The sequence below is a fragment of the Artemia sp. Qi Xiang Cuo genome, chromosome 15 (assembly GCF_049724085.1).
Source record: "Artemia sp. Qi Xiang Cuo chromosome 15, ASM4972408v1, whole genome shotgun sequence".
NCBI classification, from domain to species: domain Eukaryota; kingdom Metazoa; phylum Arthropoda; class Branchiopoda; order Anostraca; family Artemiidae; genus Artemia; species Artemia sp. Qi Xiang Cuo.
Genome location: NC_142808.1, coordinates 5,856,724 through 5,881,415, shown reverse-complemented (window position 1 = coordinate 5,881,415; position 24,692 = coordinate 5,856,724). Strand labels below are relative to the sequence as shown.

At 35.4% G+C, this 24,692-nt stretch overlaps 1 protein-coding gene and 2 long non-coding RNA genes across 6 annotated transcripts in view; 2 read left to right on the top strand and 1 right to left on the bottom strand.

The window, feature by feature from the left end:
- Nucleotides 1–24,692, top strand: part of LOC148943258 (uncharacterized) — a 746,113-nt gene that overhangs the window by 196,655 nt on the left and 524,766 nt on the right. The gene's annotated exons all lie outside the window — the stretch shown is intronic.
- LOC148943260 (uncharacterized) lies at nt 5,460–9,303 on the top strand. Its single transcript, XR_016142978.1, has 2 exons — nt 5,460–6,732; nt 9,180–9,303. It is a non-coding gene; the product is annotated as an uncharacterized LOC148943260 (long non-coding RNA).
- Nucleotides 14,214–20,583, bottom strand: LOC148943259 (uncharacterized). The gene is made up of 3 exons (XR_016142982.1): nt 20,352–20,583; nt 18,211–18,379; nt 14,214–14,472 (listed from the first exon to the last, which is right to left on the bottom strand). It is a non-coding gene; the product is annotated as an uncharacterized LOC148943259 (long non-coding RNA).

Below are 24,692 nucleotides of genomic sequence, written 5' to 3'. Positions count from 1 at the left end.
GATGCTTAAAAAGACAAAAAAACTAACGGTTTTTTACCCTCATCTTCTACATTCTTGCAAGTGGTTTCAAAATATTGTTAAATTCTTAGTAGGTAGTCCTAGTTATAAGTGTAATTAGAAATTTAATTTAGTTTAATTAGAAGTTGAAATTATTTAATTTGATTGAAGTTTAATGCGATTCAATTTAATTGCAATTTGATTTAATCTGACAACAAAGAAAATCCATCAGATTTTTGTCCCACAATCAACCAAAGAGGGGAGATCTGTCCACATGCAAGGTTGTAGTTAGTAACTATAGGTCATCATAAAGTCAAGAACAAAAACATCTTAAATAAAATAAGTTACTCCCAAGTTATCACTATCAGTCAGGGCGACTCGTCAGAGCACACTAGCATTTGATTTTTTATTGCTCCTTCATCCATCACCTCCCTCATCTTTTGAGTGTCCATAATCCCCCCCCTCCTCACAAAAACAATCTTGGTCATGACCACGCTTGCCAGAATCAGTGACTTCAATTTCGGAAAGAGGGTGTGTCCACCTTAATGTTTCTTGTCTTCCCCCAACCCCACCTAGACTAGAAAATACCTATTTTAAGGATTTGTTTCATTAAAAAATACTCTTTTTCGTATCTTCATTGTAAAAAATGAAAAATCTGTCTCCTCCCTTTAATTTCTTGAATTGATGCCACTGGTCATAATGAAATTGGGGGATATCATATGATGCATTAGTGCTGCTGACTTAAGCTATTTGTTTGTAACACATTTGTTCATGGTTAGTGAATTATTTTCAATTCCGTCATTTCTTGTGCTCTTAATCTTTCAAAATATCAAAGTTATGTGTGTGATATATTATTAATATTTTTCAAGTTAATCTGTGTATATACATTGATATCACTTTATTGTTATGTGCTCTTTGGGAAGCAATAAATGACTAATTCTTTGTTACCTGTTGTTTTCTTGTCTATCTGTGTAGTTTTTTACTATTTTGAAAGTAAGTTTCAGTTTAGTAAAATGGAAATTCACTAAATCTAAGCTTTGATTATTTAATCAACCTCTGATCACAAATTTCCGATTCCTCTCGTGGTTATATTTACGTAGAAATTTATACAGGGAGGTTGTTTATGTTTTGAATGAAACGGAGCAAGTAGATGAATCACTTGAAAAACAGAGCTGAAACAGGCTATTTAAGAAAAGAAACTTTCTGTTTAATTAAGAAAGTCAAGTCCAAAATGTTCAAAAATAAGTCGGGTTTTTCTTTAAAATTTTCAGCTATGTTAGAATTTCATCTTGAGCTTTGAATCATGGGAATAGAATATGTTTTACATATGCATATGTTAAAGACTACCCACAAATTGTGTTAGTTATATTTATTATTATTGTTTTCATGTCTATATACTACTACAGTACTAACAACTCAATGCAACACCAAGCCGCCTGGGGCCTACACAGCTACGCACGCTCCTCCATCCGAATCTATTCAAAACCTCCCTCTTTACACCCTCAAGAAGTTCCCAATTCTCTTAAATCTGTCCTTGCAGGATCCTCCCACATCATTCGGGAACGACCTTCTTTTCGTTTGGCTCTAGACGGTTGGCCGACAAGGACGATCTTTGGCATTCTGTCATCCGCAGAACGCATCCTAGCCCTCTCAACCTCTCTCTCGTTATAACCCTAGAAAGTGGGATTGAACCACATTTTTTGTACTGCTCACTGTTTCAGATGCTGTCTATCTCTCGGGTACCCAAAACAATCCGTAGGTAATTTTAGTGTTGTAAAATTACCGTCAAATAAAAACTCGGTAAGTAAAATTGGTAAAATGAGGTACTCCCAAGGAATTACAGGTTAAATTGGTGTTTTAGAGTTGCCATTTAACTACAAGACCAGTTGAGCATTTCTTTTAAAGCTTCACTTACAACTTTTAACGTAATATTGTAATGATTCCGATTTTCCTGGACTTGAGATTTAAAAAAGGTCCATTAAAATACCACTTCATCTAGATTCTAGAGTTTCGTCAATTTGATCCGTCTCGTTTATTCCTTTGGTAATCATGTGCTTAGGGTCATATCGCAGCAATTGGACTCTGCCTGAAATGAATAAAAAAGTAAAAAAAAATGAACTTTACGATTATTTGGGAGAAAAATCCTATTAGTCTTTTTTTCTATATTTAAACCTAAGAAATGTTACCCTAACAGTCTTGCATCTTTAAATATGCTGTATTCAGCCACAATCTTCATATCATATACATGTTATTTTTCATTTATTAATAAAAGTATCGAATACAATTAAAAAAGAGGTTTGTAAGACCTTGCACTGGATCATAAGGGCGGAACATTCAGTCAATCTCACAGTCATTAAGACTGTTTTCAACAGGATTCGCTTGCAAATCTAGCTCCTCCCCTTCAGATTTAGATTCTGATTCTGGTGACCGTGCCTGTTCCGACGCCCGCCCCCACCCCCCCCCTAAAACAAACACCAGGATACGGCCCTCAGGATTATATATCAACTTCTACCTCCACCCTCCCTTTGTCTCTCTCTTAGAGCTAATTTTGTATTTGTCTGAAGATTCAATACAACTACTGAAACACAAGGGCCTTTAAACAAGAATAGGAATTTCTTTTAGACTCTGTAGTCAGTAACATCTCATTCGATAGCAATTCGTTGAAAAACAGGATAAATTTAAGGAAAGGGCTCTGGAAATTTCAATTTCCAATTGACTGAAACCCCTCCAAAGCTTATTCGATCACCTCTCCCACATTTAGTGCCTCTGGGACAAAACAGTTGAACAAATGTTAATACATTGAACCCTTATGGGTCTTTACCTGTACTACAGGTACTGCAATACGAGTGCCCCCGACATAAAAAGGAGAGTAGAAATTTCGATTTCCATTCTAATGAAAATCCGGGATTTATTCAAAGGTAAAATAGGAGGGAATTACCCACGGAGGATCTTTTTCGGGGGGAGGGCAAACGCCGGATCCCGGGGAAAAGACGGCATGAATAGAAGGTTCCTCTGAGATGTGAAATTTAAAAAAAAAATGAGAATATTGATTCGGCTTTGGCCCTCCACATTGTTGAAAATCCAGATCATATAGTTCTTTTTGATGATACAACTTTAATATTTGAAGCAAATAAAAGATTAGTTTTTCTTCTTTTTTGAGCACTGAAGACGGCTGGGCGGAAATACCCAAAATATGTGCCTCTATAATTTTCGCTTCGTTTTTGCCCGCTGGCTGACAATGTCCTCATTTTTCTCTGAAATTTAATTTTTTTTTTTCTTCTTTTTGATGTGTTAATCTTGCTTATAGCGCTGTATGTCTTTATCAGCTCACAGAACTAATGTCATTTTATTTCAGCTACTATTTTAGCATTTTAAATTATAATTACCTGTTCTATAATACACTTTATTGTTTTGATAACAAGAGACCGTTTTGATAACAAGTGTTTGTTTTGATAACAAGTCAGACAGACCGCCTTTTAAACCAGGGAACCTAGCTATACACAAAACAAAATCATATTCAATCTTTTTTCTTCAGCCTCTTCGTGCTTTTGTGCTCTGAAAATTACAAGGCGTCGTAAAATATACAAGATACTGGTAAAATACGTGAAATATCGGTAAACTAGGTAAAATGCGTAATTTACGTAAAATACGAAAATTACGTAAAATTGGTAAAATACTAATTTTACGGGGGAAGACATCTAGCAAATATTCCCCCGTTTTTGGAGCGCCCACTTTTCAGAACCTTACGCGACCACTGTCATCGCTGTAGCTTCCAATATTCTAATCTTGGTTCGCAGACCTATCTTCCTGTCGTTACAAACTTTTTTCAACTTTGTAAAAACGCCCTGGGCCTTGGTTGTTCTACTTTTAACATCTTCAATGAACCCACCGTCTTTACTAATAATACTACCTAGGTGGGCAGCTTCACTTATTGAAGCTGTCCACCTGATCAATGTTTTGGGTACCCAGAATCACTTCTTCACCTTCACTTAGTCCTAGTCTCATTGACTTAGTCTTCTTAAAATCAGTTTTTTTATTGTCATTTCAGACTATGCATCAACCAGAGCCACGGACGAAATTATAGTCGACAAGTTCTACGATGCTCTGATCCAGTCATTGAGAACAATCTCAAACCGTTATCTACTCATCCTAGGAGGGTATCTTAATGCCCCTGTTGAAAGACCGTGAAAGAGCTGTTGGAAGATTTGGACGGGAGAACAGGTGCGCGCGTGGAAGGCGACTCATAGAATTTGCCCAGCAGCATATTCTTGTATTTGCAAATACGTTATTCCAACATAAACTATCTTAGAGGATTACCTGGCGCTCTCGAGATGGAAGATCCCAATCCTATGTGGATTACTTGTTAATATCCTCCTGATGGCAAAGCTCTATGCTGAAGTGTAGAGCTTACCTTGGAGCCGACACAGGAGCGAAGAACAGCTCCGATCTTATGCTGCCAAAAGCTTCCTAACCATAGGGTTCGCGTCCAGGAAACAAACGCAACTTCCTCCGAGATAAGATGTAGCATGTCTTCATGATAAAGTAGTCACAGAAGAGTTCCGCTTGAAATTATCTATCCGTTTTGACATCCTGTCCGCGGACGACGATAACGAACCAACCACCATAAACATAGAAGACGAGTGGAGGAAGATCAGACACTATAAAAGACGCCTCTAAAAAAAAGTCCTTGGCAGACTAAATGGGAAGAGGAAAAAGTGGATCTCAGAAGACACCTTCAAGCTATTAAACCAGAAACAGCAGATCGGAAATACCAAGTCTACGGTGTTCAAACATTGAGAAAAGAATGCCATAGATCCATCCGCCGCGACAGGCAACGCTACTGGGACCACGTAGCTGCAGATATGCAGAAGGTTGCTAGTCATTCAGATAACAGAAAGTTTTACCAACTACTAAAAGAAGCAACTGGGAAAAGTAAAAATATCTCAACTGGAGTGAGAAGCGAAGATGGAAAGCTTCTGTCAAGAAAAGATGACATAATTGCAAGATGGCAGTACCACTTCCAGAATCTGCTGAACCCCAGTCACAACATCTCTTCCACTCAAACGCCTCCCAATAATATCGCCACTACACTCAAACTAAGAAACCTTAACTCAGTACCTCCGAGTCAACAAGCCCCATACAGCAAAGTCAATTATCACTTCTCTCAATACAAGAGATGTCAAAGAGGCAATCAAGAAGTTGAGGAACCATAAGGCGCAAGGCATAGATTCTATCCCGACAGAAGTCTACAAAGCTGCTCCTATTCTCGCCGAGAAACTACATAAGCTCTTCTGCTCAATCTGGTCTCGGAACGGTTTCCTCAGGAATGGAAAGGCTCAGTTATACTGCCAGTCTTCGAGAAAGGCTACCGCACTGAATGCAAATATTACAGAGGGATCTCACTAATGAACATTGCGGCAAAGATCTTTGTAATAATTCTGCTTCACCGATTCTGTAAAGTCCACAACTTTAGAACCCATCCCGACCAATCTGGTTTCTGAGCCGGCATGGGCTGTATTGACCAACTATTCACCTTGAGGCAGATCTTTGAACATAGAGCTAAGCATCAATAAATAACCGTCGCTGTCTTCATCGACTTCATTACGGCCTTCGATTCAGTCATCCGGGAAGGAATTTGGATGGAAATGGAAGAGGACTGTGTCCCACCTAAGATCATACGACTCATTCAGGCTTACTATCAACATACACGAGCCAGCATCAAGGTCAATGGAGAACTTTTTTCGCTATTTGATATCGACTTCGGTGTAAGGTAAGGGTGTGTACTCTCTCCCGAACTATTCAATTTAGTCGTCAATTGGGTAATGAAAAACGCAATGTTAAACCTCGAAGGAGTCAAGGTTAGCCCTGATTTCAGTACCACCGACCTTGATTATGTCGTTGATGTTGCTGTTCTTGGCTAATCCATTGGCGAAGCCCAGAATATGCCTCTGAAGTCTCCGAAGTTGCAGCCCTAGTGGGGCTCAAGTTTAATATTGACAAGACTAAAGCTATGTCTAATGCCCCGGATATAAACTCTACCCCTATAAGCCTTAACTAAAAGCAGATTGAAGTTGTCAATAAATTCAAGTATCTCAGATCGTACATTGACATCAACGGCGGATGTAGTGAAGAAATCCAACGCCGCATTGCATTTGCTTCTGCTGTCTGTGCACAGCTGTGGAAGCCGCTATGGAAAAGGAAGGAAATCCACCAGAAAATGAAAATTCGCATTTATGATGCCCTAGTCTGATTGGTCTTACTGTATGGCTGTGAGACGTGGCCCTTAAAAGTCACCGAGGCACACGCCCTCAACACTTTTGAACACAGATGCCTGAGGAACATATTGGGGTTACGACTCAGCGACCAAATACGATCATCCGCCAACGATATGACCAGAAGTACGTCATCACATCTATCATTCCACGCTGCCAACTGTCCTGGTTCGACCATGTTTACCAAAGACCGGCCGAGACTTTTACAAATCAAAGCCTACGCTGCAATCCAGCACCTGATTAGAGGAAACGACATGGAGGACAAGCCAAAACTTGGCTCAACCCCGTCAAATCTGACTTCGAACCGATTGGCGGATTCCGGAGATATGGTCGCAGATGCGACCCTTCACGGCTCGAAATTATCGCCCCATTAACCCCAAAAGGGGAACCTGTGGAATTCAACAGTCTGCCAGATCCTGTCACCAGGGAGAGCTACATAGCTTGTGTCCTGATCCAAGTACAAGTAAGTACAAGTACTGATTTTGTTTTAAGTTTCGGGAATATGGCAGTAACTCAGGGTTTGTGTTGTCTTTAATTAAGCTGACATTTCTTGGAATTTCTCCCAAGTTCTTAGAATTTCATTCTTGAAAAAGCATATGTATGTTAAACAAAACCTAAAAATTCTGTGTTAATTATATTTTTTATTATCATTATGTTCATATACTTTTATGCTTTTGTTATTACTGTCAATTTATCTATATTATTATTTTATGTTACAAGTTTCATCAATGCACAAATATTTAATAAATTATAATGTACCACAGGGTCACGACCCTTTGAGATTTTTCTCCTGTAAATTTGAGTCCTTGCAATCCCGGAAAAAATTAGGAATTTTACTGCTGAGCTTGAAATCCTGGGAAAAGTATATACAGTACATGTTAAACGGTACCGTTGCCATTTGCGTCTCATGTGTTTTTTTTTCTTTTATTTTTTTTTGTTATAGACCATTTTATATGACAGTTTCGATCGGAGAAACTTGGACAGGAACTCAATCAATTTGAAGTTGAAAATTTCTATTGCTTTTTAAGGACCAAACTACATTTGGCCAATCTAGGGTCACTTAATGACAACCAGGCCTCCTTCCTCCTATCGCACCCTGTTTTGCCTCTGTATCGTCCAAGATTTTGAATCAAAACTTGAACATAACATTTTATTAATATATTAGTATTATTAACATAGTATCTAGTTCTCTTTAGGGTAAATTCTAGCAACCCCACCTCCCTCCCTGAAAATGTTCCGCGTACACGCATGCGAATCCTATCAGTGACAAAAAATTAAAGGAAAAAGATCCTCCAGAGCCATTGCTGGTGCATAGGGCGTCGGATTGACGCCCAGGCGTGCATAGGGCGTCAGTTGCTGGAACTTTTTTACAGGGACAAGTAGCAAGCTTGTCGCTCAATCCTTTTGCAGTGGGGATTGAACTTCGGGCCCATTATAGCCCAGCAGATCATCTATCAACTGTGCTGTAACAAGATAGTGACAACAATTACGAGAAGTTAAATAGAAGCTTTTGGTAGAAAGATGTTAGTAGCTAATTTTTTATTTTGTTCTCCTAAATTCAGTTGATAACATAAATGTTTCACCTAAAAAAATAATTAAAACAATCATCTCTGTTGAGGAATAATTTTTCCGTTGTTCTATTTATGAATAGCAAATTTATACACTTCTAAACAGTAGAATAAAGAGTGAAAAGATATTTTCAAGAGAAATTTGGGAAAAAGTAGAAAAAAAAACATTACAACCAAAAACGGGAGAGGTGCCGCTATGTTCTTAAAATTGTATAGTACATGGGAAGGCCGAGAGCTCGAGCACTCTTGAGAAATTGCCAGATTAATTTATATTACTACTCACTTTCACATCAACTAAAAATAAGAATTTAAATTATTTCGGGTACAAAACAACCTTTTCATTTAAAATTAAATATAGGTGAAAATATGTGGGTATTCGATGACATCTATTTCAGGTATGAGTATTTTTTATGATAGGCCTACTAACTCAAATTCCCGCGTGGAAATTATCCCCCGCGAAAAATACTTCCTCTCTCAGAAAACTTCCCGCAAACCATTCTCTACACTTGAAATTCTCCCCCCGGACCCTTCTAATCCGGGAAAAACCCCTTTGTAAAACCTTCAACGCCCCCCGGACAAATTTTCCCCGATAACCCCCCCCCCCCCCCTACCGTAGAAAGGTTTCCACAACAATCGGTTTCATTGGGGTGTCAATTGAAAAACACGATAATGCACTGAATCGATAAATTCGAACATTGGTTTTCTCAAACGTCATGCTTTTCACAGTAGGTTTACTTGTAGGCTGAATGAGTTTGCCTTTTATCTGGAAAGAGCCAGACAACGATGTGCAAGAGAGTACTCAATAATTTCTTAAGGTTTCTTGACAATAGGATCAACAGTGCAGTAATGTATAAAGGACAAACAAACGGAAAGACATAAATTTGATTAGATATAAGTTTAGTAATAGCACTATTATCGTCGAAATGTTCAGAATATCGAGGTGTCGGCATTTCTGGGAGCGAAGCATTACCCAGCCTAGCTATGTCAACTCAAAACAAAATAAGATTCCGAGTAGTTTAAATTTTTAAATTAGTATTTGTATAAAAATTTTGTTCATTTATTATTAACCCCTAAATTTTCTTAAAGTAGGTAAAAAGTTATTATCTTAATTTCTTTTAAATAAAAAAAAAAAAAAAAAAAAAAAAACTGCAAAGTACAAAACCAGATAAAACCAATGGTAAGACGGTTTTAAACCATTTATTATTAATATTTAATTTAAAAACTTATTTAACACGCCAGTCAGGCGAATTTTTTAATAAGGAAGAAAAATAATTCATTCCGTGTCAGGATTAGTAACTGTTAATTTTAACGTGACTCTTTGCTATAAACTGTGAATCAACAGGTGGTCTAGAATACGGCCAGTCTGAAAAGCCATCTCTTGTCATCAAAAGACGTTAACTCAAGCTCCTCGGCCACACCTTTCATTGCCCCAAAATCACGATATTTCGGGACGTCCTCATCTTTTAGCTAGCACCATTCTGGAGACAACATCGGGGAGGACAGAAAAAAAAAATCTTTTTCAAAATCCAAAGAGGATCTTGAGCCATGGTGAGACTTCCCGAGGCATGGTCGGAGATGGGACAAAGGAAGGCTGAAGATCGTCAGGGGAAGCTGCAGCCGACGTATCGAAGTGGTTATCGGAAGTAATTCCAAAGTCCATTGGTGCCGGGAAGAAGAGTCCTTCCTCTGGTTCCCACCGAAAGTAAGTAAGTAAGATGCATTAGTTAACTAAATACCAACTATAGTCTAAATATTTACTGTCAAGACTAAAAGAATATGCAAACCAGACGGTTTTTTTGCTCCGAAAAAAAAAATCTTGCATTTTATGTCAGGAGTTGTGTCAGGATTTATAAATAAACATGGCTTACTTAATAAATTTAATAAGTCGTGAATGTAATATGCGATTAAAAAACAATTAATTTGTAGAAAGCGAGATCGGAAAATAGTAAAAGAAGCTCCTCAAAATAAATCTATATAAACTTTTGTTCAAACTGGTATGCACTGTGTTGAAAGAGCATTTTTACTTCAACAGAAATGGCATAACTTTCTCTCCAGTACTTACAAAATTAAGCATTTTTCTTTCTAACACTGTGAAAAATTTATGTCTCAATTCTTAACTTGTCTTCAATAGTACCAAAATAATTCCATTTCATGTCTTTCTCATATTTTATCGATATATTTTAATATATCTTTAAGATATATTTAATAAGATATATAAGATATATCTTTAATATATATAAAAATATATATAGATATATAATAAGATATATCTTTAAGATATATTTAAATATATCTCTAAGATATATTTTATCGAGTAAACGGCAATCAGACTATTTTAATACCCTCTACAAGGGTATTTACCCTCTACAAGGGTATTTACAAGGGTATTGAAGAAGATATATTATTTAGCGTTTAGATTTTGGTGAAACTCGGCGTTAGGGATTTTGTTGGCAAATGAAAAAGTTATAAAATTTATCGTTTAAATTTCGGTGAACGTTAAGGATTATGTTGGCAAATGAAAAAGTTGTATTATTTAGCGTTTAAATTTCGGTGAACGTTTTAGATTGTGTCACCAAATGAAGAAGTTATATTGTTTAGTGTTTAAATTCCGGTGAAGTTGGGTGAAAGCTAGGGATTATGTTGGCAAATGAAGAAGGTATATTATTTAGCGTTTAAATTTCAGTGAAATTTTTAGATTGCGTTGCCAAATGAAGAGGTTATATTATTTAGCGTTTAAATTTCGATGGAGTTTGGTGAAAGCTAGGGATCATGTTGGCAAATGAAGAAGTTGTATTATTTAGCGTTTAAATTTTGGGAAAACTCAGTGAGAGTTAGGGATTTTGTTGGCCAATGAAGAAGTTATATTATTTAGCGTTTAAATTTCGGTGAAAGTTTTAGATTACGTTGCATAATGAAGAAGTTATATTATCTAACGTTTAAATTTCGATGAAGTTTGGTGAAAGTTAGGGATTTTGTTGATCAATGAAGAAATTATATTATTTAGCGTTCAAATTTCGGTGAAACTCGGTGAAAGTTAGGGATTTTGTTGGAAAATGAATAAGTTATATTATTTAGCGTTTAAATTTCGCTGAAAGTTGAGGATTTTGTTGGCAAATGAAGAAGTTGTATTACTTAGCGTTTAAATTTCGGTGAAACTCAGTGAAAGTTAGGGATTGTGTTAACAAATAAAGAAGTTGTATTATTTAGCGTTTAAATTTCATTGAAGTTTGGTGAAAGCTAGGGATTAAGTTGGCAAAAGAAGAAGTTGTATTATTTAGCGTTTAAATTTCAGTGAAACTCGGTGAAAGTTAGGGATTGTGTTGGAAAGTGAAGAAGTTATATTATTTAACGTTTAAATTTCGATGAAGTTTGGCGAAAGCTAGGGATTATTTTGGCAAATGAAGAAGTTGTATTGTTTAGCGTTTAAATTTCGGCAAAACTTGGTGAAAGTTAGGGATTTTTTGGCAAATGAAAAAGTTATATTATTTAGCGTTTGAATGTCGGTGAAAATTTCGGTGAAACTCAGTGAAAGTTAAGGTTTGTGTTGGCAAATGAAGAAGTTGTATTATTTAGCGTTTAAATTTCAGTGAAACTCGGTGAAAGTTATGGATTGTGTTGGAAAATGAAGAAGTTATATTATTTAACGTTTAAATTTCGATGAAGTTTGGCGAAAGCTAGGGATTATATTGGCAAATGAAGAAGTTGTATTATTTAGCGTTTAAATTTTAGTGAAAATGTTGGTGAAACTCAGTGAAAGTTAAGGTTAGTGTTGGCAAATGAAGAAGTTATATTATTTAGCGTTTAAATTTTGGTGAAAGTTATGGATGATGTTGGCAAATGTAGAAGTTATATTGTTTAGCGTTTAAATTTCAGTGAAACTATGGGACATTTAGGGATTATGCTGACAAACGAAGAAGCTGTATTATTTAGCGTTTAAATTTCGGAGCAAGTTTGGTATCATGTTGGCAAATGAAGAAGTTGTATTGTATAAAATGAAATATCACAAACATTTTCTATCTGAATTCGGGTTTTGAGTCAACACAAACACAAAAATGAACCTTAAAAAAAACAGGCCGTATGCATAAAGGCAACGTCAAGAAATAGAAAGGAGAATTCATATGAAGTAGAAACAGAAAAAGTAAAATCCAAATACCTCAAAATTAGGTAAAAAAAAATTGGAAAAGGATGAGCTTATTAAAAATGTGAATAAAATAGATTAAACAAGGAATCCGGGATGAAATTCAAAATTGACATATGATGATTTTGTTTTCCTGTTAGATAGGGGATGAGTATTAATTCGTACCTTGAAGTAAGGGAGCGGATGATGATAACATCCGCTCCCTTATCACCGGAGCCAAACCGAAACTCAATCATTGAAATGAGATCATTGTGTATACCAAATTAGATACCAAAGTAGACGAACGAAAATTAAATAATATAAAGCAACAGTCTTAAAATGCTTTATTTTTTTCAAAAAGTGTTCTTAATGGTTTTTTTTCAACTGTACCAAAACTCATAAATTGTTTTGTGTTTCAGTAAAGCGCTAGTTAGCGGTAGAGATAGAGGCTGAGAAACACCAGGGATCGGGGCTCTAGTCGCAGAGTGTCTTCTTGGGAAATAATTTTGAAGCGAGGGTTAGTACTGCTTTTTTTTATGAATGAAGAAAAAACTTTATCATTCTGCCCTTCAGGGGTTCAAACGCGTCGTTATAGTCAGAGAGAGTATGGGATTTTATCTAGGCAGCTTACCTTGGTGGCCAAAGCCCTGACGCTGTTTAGTGATAATGGAGATCATAATGATGTTAAATGAATAATAAAATATATTATGAATAATAATAAATAAATAATAAAATTGAAAAATACAATAATAAATAAAGTTGAAAAATAAATAATTATTTGAATAAAGTAAATTATCATAGTGATGATAGTTCGACGTAACTCTCGTAACAACTATTCATAGGGCCCTTTTTTGTATATCTTAAATTTAATCCGAGTCCCCACTCGGTATGCAAGGGTAACAAACCTAATAAGCATATTCAAGTAGAGGACGAATAAAAGAGTTTTAAATTTTTGAAGAATGAAAAGGGGTTAGATAAACATTGAGGAGATTTTGAAGGAAATAGAAGTAGTGCCTTGGTGGAGGATGTTTTTTTTTCTTTTCTTAGTTATTTAATTTTTTCTTAGTTATTTAAACGACTTTTCTTAGTTATTTAATGTACTACTTAACGATGAGTTTACAATTAATGATTAGTTTATAATTCAAAAAAGCGTCAGACTATTTACGAACTTCTCTGTTTCTGAAATTTTTGAGAAGGTACACTGATACCGTACTTATAGAGAGTACCGCAAGGACCATCAGGATTGGATTGAACCTTATTAGGACGAGATCCACCACCCCCACCCTCCTGAGTTCTTTTTTATGCTGGCTTCTGTTCTTAATAGATTATGCAAATTTTCAAGGGTTTTAAAATATAAACGAATGTAATGCAGCTATTTTAGAATCAGAATTAGAAATTCTTAATTAGAAACTATTATATCTTAAGAAAAGAAGCCTAGATGTAAAACTTCAATTATGTTGCCATCTACAACGCCACTGGAATAGATGGCACCATTCAACTTTTTAGAAACAACGCATTTGATCGACTTATAGGAGTAGATTGGCCTAAAGATTAAACCGGGCTGGTTGGGAAAGATCTGGTAAGAGCCAGAAATTACGACTCTCTACTCTGAATTTTTCTACAGAAAATGTTGCACTTCAGTTCTTGATTTTTTCATAGAAAAGAAAAAAGCTACACTTCCAATATGAATTTTCTCAAAGAAGAGAAAGAAATAATTCTTCTGTCATGAATTTTCCAGTAGAAGAGAAAAAAGTTACACTTCTGTCCTGAATTTTCCCATAGAAGAGAAAAAAAAGCTGCACTTCTGTCCTGAATTTTTTTCAAAGAAATTGTAAATTGTAATTGCAGAGATTATGAAATTGTAAATATGGCTGTTGAAAATCAACCGGATTATGTTATAACAAATTTACATTTAACAAATTTGAAAGTAAGTGATTTAAAAATTCCTTAGATAGATAGGTAGATAGATATTTTATTTATGAAATATACATAACGCTACAACATACACATGCACACATGCCTAGTGGCATAATTGAACGTATTAAAAATTACAACAAATTATTAAACACCGTTAGCAATTTAAATGAAAACGAAAAAAAAAAATAAATAAAAAAAAATAATAAACCAAGCCACTTGGACAACTGCCCAAATGCAAACAAGGTAAATAAAACCAAAGTCAACTTTAAGAGAAAAACTTCCTCACCATTCTGCAAAACTGCCGGTAATCAGCGCACTCTCTAATATCCAGGGGAATAGAATTCCACACCTTCAGACCAATATGCCTCAAACTAAATCCTGCTCTAGTTGTTCGCCTAAACTCGTGTGAGAAGTTGAACCTGAGTGATTTCGGATATGAATAACGCTGCGAGTTAAGAAGGAAAATTTCATGGAAATATGATGCTAACTGGCCAAAAACGTAATTGTGACATATCTGGGATATTGCAATGAAATGAAGTTGATGTAAAGAAAAAATTCCAGCTGATCCAAAAAGATGAGTTACAGAAGACCTTTTATCAATCTGAAAAAGTATCCTTATCGGTTTATTTTGTAAAATATGAAGGGGTTTATAAACTGAAGGAAAAGTTGAAGCCCACACTGAAACACAATATAGAAAAAAGGGTGGACCAAAGAAAAGTAAATTGATTTAAGTATATTAACCGAAAAAACATGGCGGAGACTGCAGATAATCCCAACATTCCTAGAAACTTTTACCGGTAGAGTTTTAACATGTTCATGGAACGACAAATTTTTATCAATCAGTATCCCAAGTTCAAGTTTATTTAGATTCTCATTAAATCACTACAAGACAAAATAACACTTGTACAATATGAATCAATGGAAAAGAAAATATTTACAGAGGGTGCCCGCATAGTGAGTTCTACTCGAAAACAGGCACCCTAAAAAAAAAAAAATAATAATAACGAATGATGAAAAGAAATTATAATACACTAGATATACTCGGAATAAAAATGAGACACCACACTGAACCCACAACCCAAACCTCGAATCAATATATTACCAAATAATTAAATTTTTATCAACAATAGCACCGGCCAACATGACTTCAAATAAATAAATAATTATCTATAATTACTTATTAGATATAGTTTGAATTTAGCTTTAGAAACTGCAATAGAAAAAGGCGAATCTATATTACTTTCATAAATATTTAAGAACTTTATTATGGAATTTTTAGGAGAAAATCTGGATCTTTCAGTTCGAACTCTTGGGCAAAGTAATTTGGCTGAACTTCCTCTTAAACACTAATTATTCTAGACAAAAGAAAGTAAAGAGAATTTACTAGAATTTAAAGCCAATGGTAATAATTCTTTTATTTGTTTTAGTCTGAAAAGGACACAATGTACAAGAAGGACTAGATCAACTGGCAATATTCTTAAAAATGTATACAGGCTCTTAGTAGGGGATTTATCGGGGAGGGAAGATGGGGAAGGAAGGAGTGCTTTTAACGTACGAAGGGTATTACTTTGAAGACGTTGAAGGGGATTAATTAGAGATTTGAAAGTGTTTAAATAAGCAATCAGACAATAATTAAAATAAGAGTGAATTAGAGAATAACAAACTGGCTTATGCGCAGGGAAATGGAGTTGGAATTTTAGATACCGTAGTAACCCCATATTCCTTTCTAGCTGTATACTCAGCCTATCAAGATGAAGTTTCCAAGATAAATTATCATCAACTGTTAGCCCTAGATACTTACAAGACTCCTTCCTGGCAATTGTAACTAGTTCTCCGTTAAAACGGACAGATATTTGAGAAATTGACGGTACAGCATGTGAAATTCGAGAGAAAATGATAAAATAGGTCTTCGAAGAGTTTAACACCATGAGGTTGTAAGTAAATCACTGCAATAGCTTTTTTAGACTAAAACAGAGGTTTTCTCTGACGGGTGATTCATCTGTACCTGTGACAGAATGAGCCGTGTCGTCTGCGAATGGTAGAGCAAGTCTATCATCGGTGATAGTGTCCAGAAAGTCATTGGCGTATATTAAAAATAGTAGTGGTCCAAGAATTGAACCTTCTGGTCCTCCTACCTTTTCAGAACATGGGATTTTTACCTATCTTACTGCACCTCGATCCATAAATTGATTCTGACCCCCTGTGGCAAGACTGGATGAGTAAGAGAGCATTACCTCTTATTCCGCAGTTATCAAGCTTATCCAGAAGAATCAGATGACAAATCGTGTCCAACGCTTTTTTTACATCCACAAATATTGTAGCTGGTATCACATCACCGTCCATCACATCATTCAAAAACTGTAGCAAAACCAATATAGAATGTTTGGTTGAGTGCCCAGGCCTAAATCCAAACTGATGCTTGTTGAAGAAGTTAGACTTAGTCAGATAATTAATCAATCTGTTGTAGATGGAACGCTCCATAACTTTCGAAAAAGCAGAGAGAATAGAGATAGGGCAGAAGTTTGAAGGCAGCTTGGGGTCGCTACCTTTGTGGAGGGCTATAACCTTCGCCGACTTGAAGACAGTAGAAAAGATGCCATCTTTAAATGAAGAATTGACGATGAGTGTGATAATGCCGACATAGCAATCGATGGTCTTCTTTATGAGGTAATTTGACGACCCATCTGGACCTTCGGAGTGACCTTTTTTCATGGCTTGAACAATATTCAGCAATTCGTCCTCAGTGACTGGCGACAGAAACATAGAGGAGCAAGATGACGAAGGTAGGTATTTTTTTTAATCATCCGCGACGACAGTTGAAAGTCCATAAGCTTTCTCTACGGTTGCTTCTCCAATGCATGCAAAAAATTCATTTAACGTGTTGGCTACTTCTTGTTGGGATGTTGAAGATATTCCATCAGGCTTGGTTATGGTCTTAGTAAACGTATTAGTTTTTTGTTTATTCAGGCATTCATTTATCAGTGTCCATGTCTTCTTTGGCAATCCCTCTGCTTCTTGAAACTGCTTATGGTAGTAAGCCTGTTTAGCTTTCCTGAGTAGGGTTGTCAGAGCGTTTTTATAATTCTTAAATTTCGTACCAAGTGCATAAGGATTATCAATGTATTGCCTGAATAGCATATTTTTGTGTTCAATACTGGTTAGTAAGCCTTTGGTGATCCAAAGCTTTTTCGGGGTCGCATACCTGGAGCGCTTTTTCGAAAAGGGGCAGGCAGAGTCAAGGGCAGAAGAGAATTTCTCAATAAATAGGGTAGCCATTGCATCTGCGATGGCTTCTTCATAAACTGAAGTCCAATCGCTACAAGTCAATTTAGCTCTCAAATTTTGCAATTATTTATTATCAATGGTCCTTCTTACTCTTATATTCTGCTAACATTCAAGTCTATTTATCAAAATATTCACAAGTAATATACAGTAATCTGATTCATCAGTTAATACGCCATAACTCGAATTTAGATTAAAATTCGTAAAAATGTTGTCAATAACTGATGCCGACTGTTCACTAATACGTGTTGGTATTCTTGTTGTAGGAACCTATCCGGCAGAAAAGCAAGTAGTTAGTAAATCGACAGGTAGAGATCTTAATCCTTGGGACTCCGAACTCACCAGTCCCAAATCTATATTAAAATCACCCATGAACACCACTTTATGGTTCTTAAAATTCATCTGTTGTGTTAGATCATTCATTTTAGCAATAAAATTTGACGAACACGATTGCGGTGGTCAATAAAATAAGCATAGGAGTAGCTTTTCCTTACCAGACTTGATCTTAACCATTAAAATTTCAAACTCCATCTCTTGATACAAATCATTAAAATCTGTAATTTTACGGGTAGGGAGATTCTGGTCAATAAACACGGCAAGTCCACCTTTCGAAGGAGTAGGCCTGTTTCTGGTAACTATCCTGTATCCAGATACACCAACCAAAGAACTATTACCATCACTAAGAAAAGTCTCACATAGTCCCAGAATACCAATACGATTACTATAAAGGAATGTGGATAGAAAATCTAAACTACTAAGAACTCCTCTACAATTCCAATACGCGATTCGGGAGGATTCTAACTGAGTAAATATGGAGGTATTTGGTCATTATTTTTGTATTTACTACGAGGAAAAGACTGGATAAAAAGATCAGAATATTCATCAACAGTTGATCCTACCGATTTAAATAATTCATTTAGGTCAAGTTATTTTTTCTCAAAATCATGGAGCCGGTCCGATGTTTTCTCATTTAACAATTATTATCATCCTAATATCATATACATAAAACTTACCAAAATTAATATGAAATGATAGGCTAATGAGTAAAAGCTGGTACCTCAGATAATTCCCAGCATGCGAGGTGTGAGAACGTCGCCGAACTAGATACAAATTAAACAGTAGCGACACAGACATTTGGGTTTCCAATCTCGACAACGCAACAGCAAGCTTGTTTGCTGCGGAAAGAAAAAACGAGCAGAACGAGAACTTTTTTTGCACAACTAGAGCTAAACAGAAAAGAAGGAAAACATGAAAATAGTCACACATAATAAAAAGGTACAAAAAACATACCATGACGAGATCAATTCCAATCTCTTTTTTCACTCGCGGAATATAATAATAAATCAAAATCGATGTCACAACTAATCCATTAACTAATCCGGACGCTAGACCACGAAGACGAAGCAGATCCTTTAATTTCAAACCATATGTTTATGCCTTTTTGACGAATCCGAGAAGACATTATTTCGCCTTTCATTTTCATCTCACGTGATTTGGCCAATAGCTCACTTCTTCGGATATTCAGTTCAGGCGGCAAGTCTGTGCAAATAACGATACCACTGGCCTTAAGTTTACCGACGTTTTTATTATAGCTTGAATCTCATTTTCGGAACCTAACGATACAAGAAAAGGCTTCACTTGCCTTTGTTTACTTTTGCGTTGGCGGGAGTCAGTAATATTTGCCGAACGAGAAGTAATGCGATAGCGCTTAGTTAGTATTACTGGCTCATCAATTCCTAGCTTATTCACCAAAAGGTTTTTCATATTAGCTTTAGGCGTTTCATTAGATTTTTCTTCCGGTAATCCGTGGATCAACAAGTTAAGCATTAGGTCTTTTACTTCAAAAGCAAGCAATCGTTTCTCTAGAGCTTCAGATTTAAGATTCTGCTCCTCTAGTGTAGATTCTAGTTCAACTATTCGTGAATCACGGGTTGTTGCATCACTTTTTAAAGACGCAACTTCCACCGAAATTGAGTCTAGTTTGCTGGAAAACTCCACTTGAGACGCAATTATCTTGTCCAGTTTTTCTCTGAATAAATTAAAAAATTTTTCGAATGACGACTGACTGACGTATAAAATCTTTAAATCATAGGCAGCGCGTTAGCGCTGCCTAAGTAAAGAACGATGTGGGCACCATGTTTTTTGGGTTTTTTTCTCCATGCCCGGGCACTTCGTATCGAAGGAGTTGTCATAGAAAGTTCGAAAAGGGCTCCTTCGATTGTAAATTGGAGTGGCTAGTGCCCTTTTTAATAGTCAAAAGTGATTGGAGGGCAACTACCCTCCCCTCCCACGCCCATCATTTCCCCAAGCACATCCAATCCAAATTTTGAGATAGCCATTTTGTTCAGCGTAGTTAATTTCCAGATAGAAAATATCTTTTTGAGGTGGACACTCCCCCACAACCCTTGGGGCAAGGGTTTTAAGTTATGTCCTGGGGACATATAAGGTTTTTATAGAAGGTGTTGTCGTAGAAACTTCAAAAAAGGCTTATTCGATTGGAAATTCAAAGGGCTAGTGCCCTTTTAATAGTCTAATGTGATTGCCCCCCCCGCCCATCATTCTACTACCGCTGCTATATTTACTAGTTTTACTACTATTAGTGTTGCTTCAACTACTATTTCTATTGCAACTACTTGTAAGGCTAAGAACATTAAGATGAAAATTTCAAGAAGTATATAAATATATAGGTTATCAAAAGGACATACAAACAATGTTATAGCAATGGCTAACTCTATTTAGTTAAGTACTATTACTACTGCTGTGACTACCAATACAACTATGCCTAAGGGTATGAAGGTGAAGTTTTTTTAGGGGTAGGGTAATCTGAATTACAACATGCCATCAGTATACAGCTTGTCAAAAGGGCATACCAGCAATATCTTAATGTCAGTTTATTAATTATGTTCTTCTTTCATAACATCTTTTAGTAGTCCCTCTTCTAGTGTACAGGCAGTACAGTATTTTAATGTTTCTAATAAATAGCAAAGTTACCCTGTTATCTAAGGACGTGTCCAAATCTGCTTATTTGAGTCATTTCATGGTCATCCATGTTTTTGGGCTAGTCAATTGTTTTTCATTTTGTTGGCATTTCATATTTATTTGCTCTGTTTTTACACATATTTTATTATGTTTTATAAAAAAAACCTGTTATTATTTATAAAAATCTATTGAGTAAATAAGAAAGGAAAAAAACCTTACCTTACACCCTCCAGTGCCTCCAGAGACAGACAGGGCATTAATGAGTAGCCTCCAATCTACCCTCAAGTGGGTTGCTGTGTTGATGTCCCCCCACTTGGGGATGAGATTTGTCTGGAGGCTGTTCTGTCAGTTTTGCATGTTCTATGGAGCCCGGAAAAAGAAGGTTGTAACAATTAGACCAATTTTAAATTTGCAGATCTAAATTGTACCCAAATTTTACTCCTAATCCTAAGAGTTTTTTGTCAAAAAAATCACAGAAGTTCCAGCCCCTTGCAAAAAAATAGGATTCTCCATACTGGAACAAGGCACAAATTGTCAGAGCAGGCAGATTATAGGACAGTATAGGGAAGAAATTTATTAAGTAAAAAATTATCAAAAAATATCTAAAACAATCTGAAAATCTAAATATCTAAAACAATCTGAAAATATAAATAGCTAAACATAATCTAAAACAATTTATTTCTTTCTTAAAAAAAAGCAAATAAAAAATATGAATATAAATCTAAAAATCTAAACATGATCTAAAAAAATTGTTTATTTCCTAACATAAAAAAAAATTAAAAGAATCTAAACATAAATATAAAAATCTAAACATAATTTAAAAAAAACCTTCTTTCCTTCTTACATATCATGTTTATGCCACTGTAGCAAGAAAACGGACTGGGCAGGTCCAACCTGATTTATTGGAGGAGAGAATACCTTCAGAGATGTTGGCCCAAGTTTTTCAGTGGCTCTTATGGGGTAGGAAGATTGGCTGGTGCTCCCTTATTCTATTAATAGATGTATAAGCCAATGAACAGTAGAAGTTAATCATCAATTCTTATTCATCTTTATTGATATTATTGGAAAGCATACAAATGAGTAATACTTTTTTTTGCAATAGGGATACACTTGTCACAGTAATGACCAGTATTTTGGAAGTGATATTGAGTTTGGAATTGAATTGTGCTTCTCCTTTGCTGTTATAGTGCTGAGGATATTAAAGGAATCTTGGCACAAGAATATTTGCCACCTAATTTGTCCTGAAATAAGACAATTCTATCATGAGGATGTATCTGCTTTCTGTTTCTTTTTTATTGAATGCCCTGTTTCTTATTCTTGCCTCTATTTCTCTGTTTTATTTTAGGACAAGATAAATAATGGTAAATGCAACTGATCAGTCTATTTCTATGGCTGTAAACTAAACTATCATGGAAAAAAAGAGTTTAAACTCTTTTAAAATCCAGAAAAAAATTCCATATGAAGAAATAAATAATATGTCCGGAGGAATGGCCTTCTTCGGAATCCGCCAAAAGGACTATAAAGAAGATGTAAAAACGGGAAACCTTCAACAGTGCTCAAGTCCATTGTTCGAATTTACTGGTGAAGTAGATCTAAAATCCAGTTTTTTTCAACCGTTGTACATTAAAGAAGATGTAGAAAATCTGGAACATGTCATCAATAAAATAGCAAAACAAGTGGAGAGTAAATATGGCTTTGATGCAGTCATTGACATCGAAGGGTGTGATATTGCTTAAGAAACGAAGATTCGTCGAATCTTCAACGAAGATTCGTCATTTTTGGATTCTCTGGAAATTTCAGAAGTAATGTCACACCCTTCGATGTCAATGACTGCATCAAAGCCATATTTACTCTCCACTTGTTTTGCTATTTCATACATGAAATGTTCCAGATTTTCTACATCTTCTTTAATGTACAACGGTTGAAAATAATTCGATTTTAGATCTACTTCGCCAGTAAATTTGAACAATAGACATGAGCAGTGCTGAAGGTTTTCCTTTTTTATATCTTCTCTATAGTCTTTTTGGTGGAGTCCGCAGAAGGCCAGTTCTCCTGACATATTATTTATTTCTTCATATGTAATTTTTTTCTGGATTTTAAAAGAGTTTAAAGTATTTTGTTACATGGTAGTTTAGTTTGAAGCCACAGGTATAGACTGATCAGTTGCATCTACCATTATTTGTCTTGTCCTAAAATAAAACAGAGAAATAGAGGCATGAATAAGTAACAGGGCATTCAATAAAAAAGAAACAGAAAGCAGATACATCCTCATGATAGAATAGTCTTATTTCAGGACAAATTAGGTGACAAATAGTCTTGTGCCAAGATTCCTTTAATATCCTAAGCACTATAACAGAGAATGAGAAGCACAATTCAATTCCAAACTCAATACCACTTCCAAAATACTGGCCATTACTGTGACAATTGTATCCCTATTGCAAAAAAAGTATTACTCATTTGTATGCTTTCCAATAATATCGATAAAGATGAATAAGAATTGATGATAACTTCTACTGTTCATTGGCATATACATCTATAAATAGGATAAGGGAGCCCCAGCAATGCCATATTACAATCAAATAGACCTTATGCTCGATTCTAATAATACATGGCATTTTGTTTACATCTTGAACTAGTGTTGAAACAGTCATGAGCACTATATAGCGCTTAGTATGTTACTGTCGTAATAGAGTTTTCTCTCAGAAACTGAGATCAGATACTTATTGCTATACTCATGTTCTAAATTAAGCTAATTTTACCTCATTACTGCTCTAAAAGAATACCGAACGCTAGATGGGGTGGATGTTTCGTAACACTAGTGTCAGGTTTGACTCTTATAGATTACCCATATTCTTCGGGTTAGCCTTTCCACGTGAATTTATACAGTATTCATGTTATGTGACAGTGTAGACGATCACTTCATCTTGGTAATATTTTTGTATTTGTTTTTCCCCCCAATAATTCGTAACAGTAAGGCCGTATCTAGGGACGTCAAAATTATGACCTTTTCAGGGTAAATAAGAAAAAGTGCCTATCCCGGGGATATAAGAAAAAAATACATAGCAATTTGATGCTTAAAAAGACAAAAAAACTAACGGTTTTTTACCCTCATCTTCTACATTCTTGCAAGTGGTTTCAAAATATTGTTAAATTCTTAGTAGGTAGTCCTAGTTATAAGTGTAATTAGAAATTTAATTTAGTTTAATTAGAAGTTGAAATTATTTAATTTGATTGAAGTTTAATGCTATTCAATTTAATTGCAATTTGATTTAATGTGACAACAAAGAAAAGACATCGGATTTTTGTCACACAATCAACCAAAGAGGGGAGATCTGTCCACATGCAAGGTTGTAGTTAGTAAGTATAGGTCATCATAAAGTCAAGAATAAAAACACCTTAAATAAAATAAGTTACTCCCAAGTTATCACTATCAATCAGGGCGACTCGTCAGAGCACACTAGCCTTTGATTTTTTTATTGCTCCCTCATCCATCACCTCCCTCATCTTTTGAGTGTCCATAATCCCCCCTCCTCACAAACACAATCTTGGTCATGTCCACTCTTGCCAGAATCAGTGACTTCAATTTCGGAAAAAGGGTGTGTCCACTTTTATGTTTCTTGTCTTCCCCCAACCCCACCTAGACCGGAAAATACCTATTTTAAGGATTTGTTTTATTTAAAAATACTCTTTTTCGTATCTTCATTGTAAAAAATGAAAAATCTGTCTCCTCCCATTAATTTCTTGAATTGATGCCACTGGTCATAATGAAATTGGGTGATATCACATCATGCATTAGTGCTGGTGACTTAAGCTATATGTTTGTAATACATTTGTTCATGGTTAGTGAATTATTTTCAATTCCGTCATTTCTTGTGCTCTTAATCTTTCAAAATAACAAAGTTATGTGTGTGATATATTATTAATAGTTTTCAATTTAATCTGTGTATATACATTGATATCACTTTACTGTTATGTGCTCTTTGGGAAGCAATAAATGACTACTTCTTTGTTACCTGTTGTTTTCTTGTCTATCTGTGTAGTTTTTTAATATTTTTGAAGTAAGTTTAATTTTATTAAAATGGAAATTAACTAAATCTAAGCTTTGATTATTTAATCAACCTCTGATCACAAATTTCCGATTCCTCTCGTGGATATATTAACGTAGAAATTTGTGCAGGGAGGTTGTTTATGTTTTGAATGAAACTGAGCAAGTAGATGAATTACTTGAAAAACATAGCTTAAACTGGCTATTTAAGAAAAGTAACTTTCTGTTTAATTAAGAAAGTCAAGTCCAAAATGTTCAAAAATATGCCGGGTTTTTCTTTAAAATTTTCAGCTATGTTAGAATTTCATCTTGAGCTTTGAATCATGGGAATAGAATATGTTTTACATATACATATGTTAAAGACTACCCACAAATTGTGTTAATTATATTTATTATTATTGTTTTCATGTCTATATACTACTATAGTACTAACAACTCAATGCAACACCAATCCGCCTGGGGCCTACACAGCTACGCACGCTCCTCCATCCAAATCTATTCAAAGCCTCCCTCGT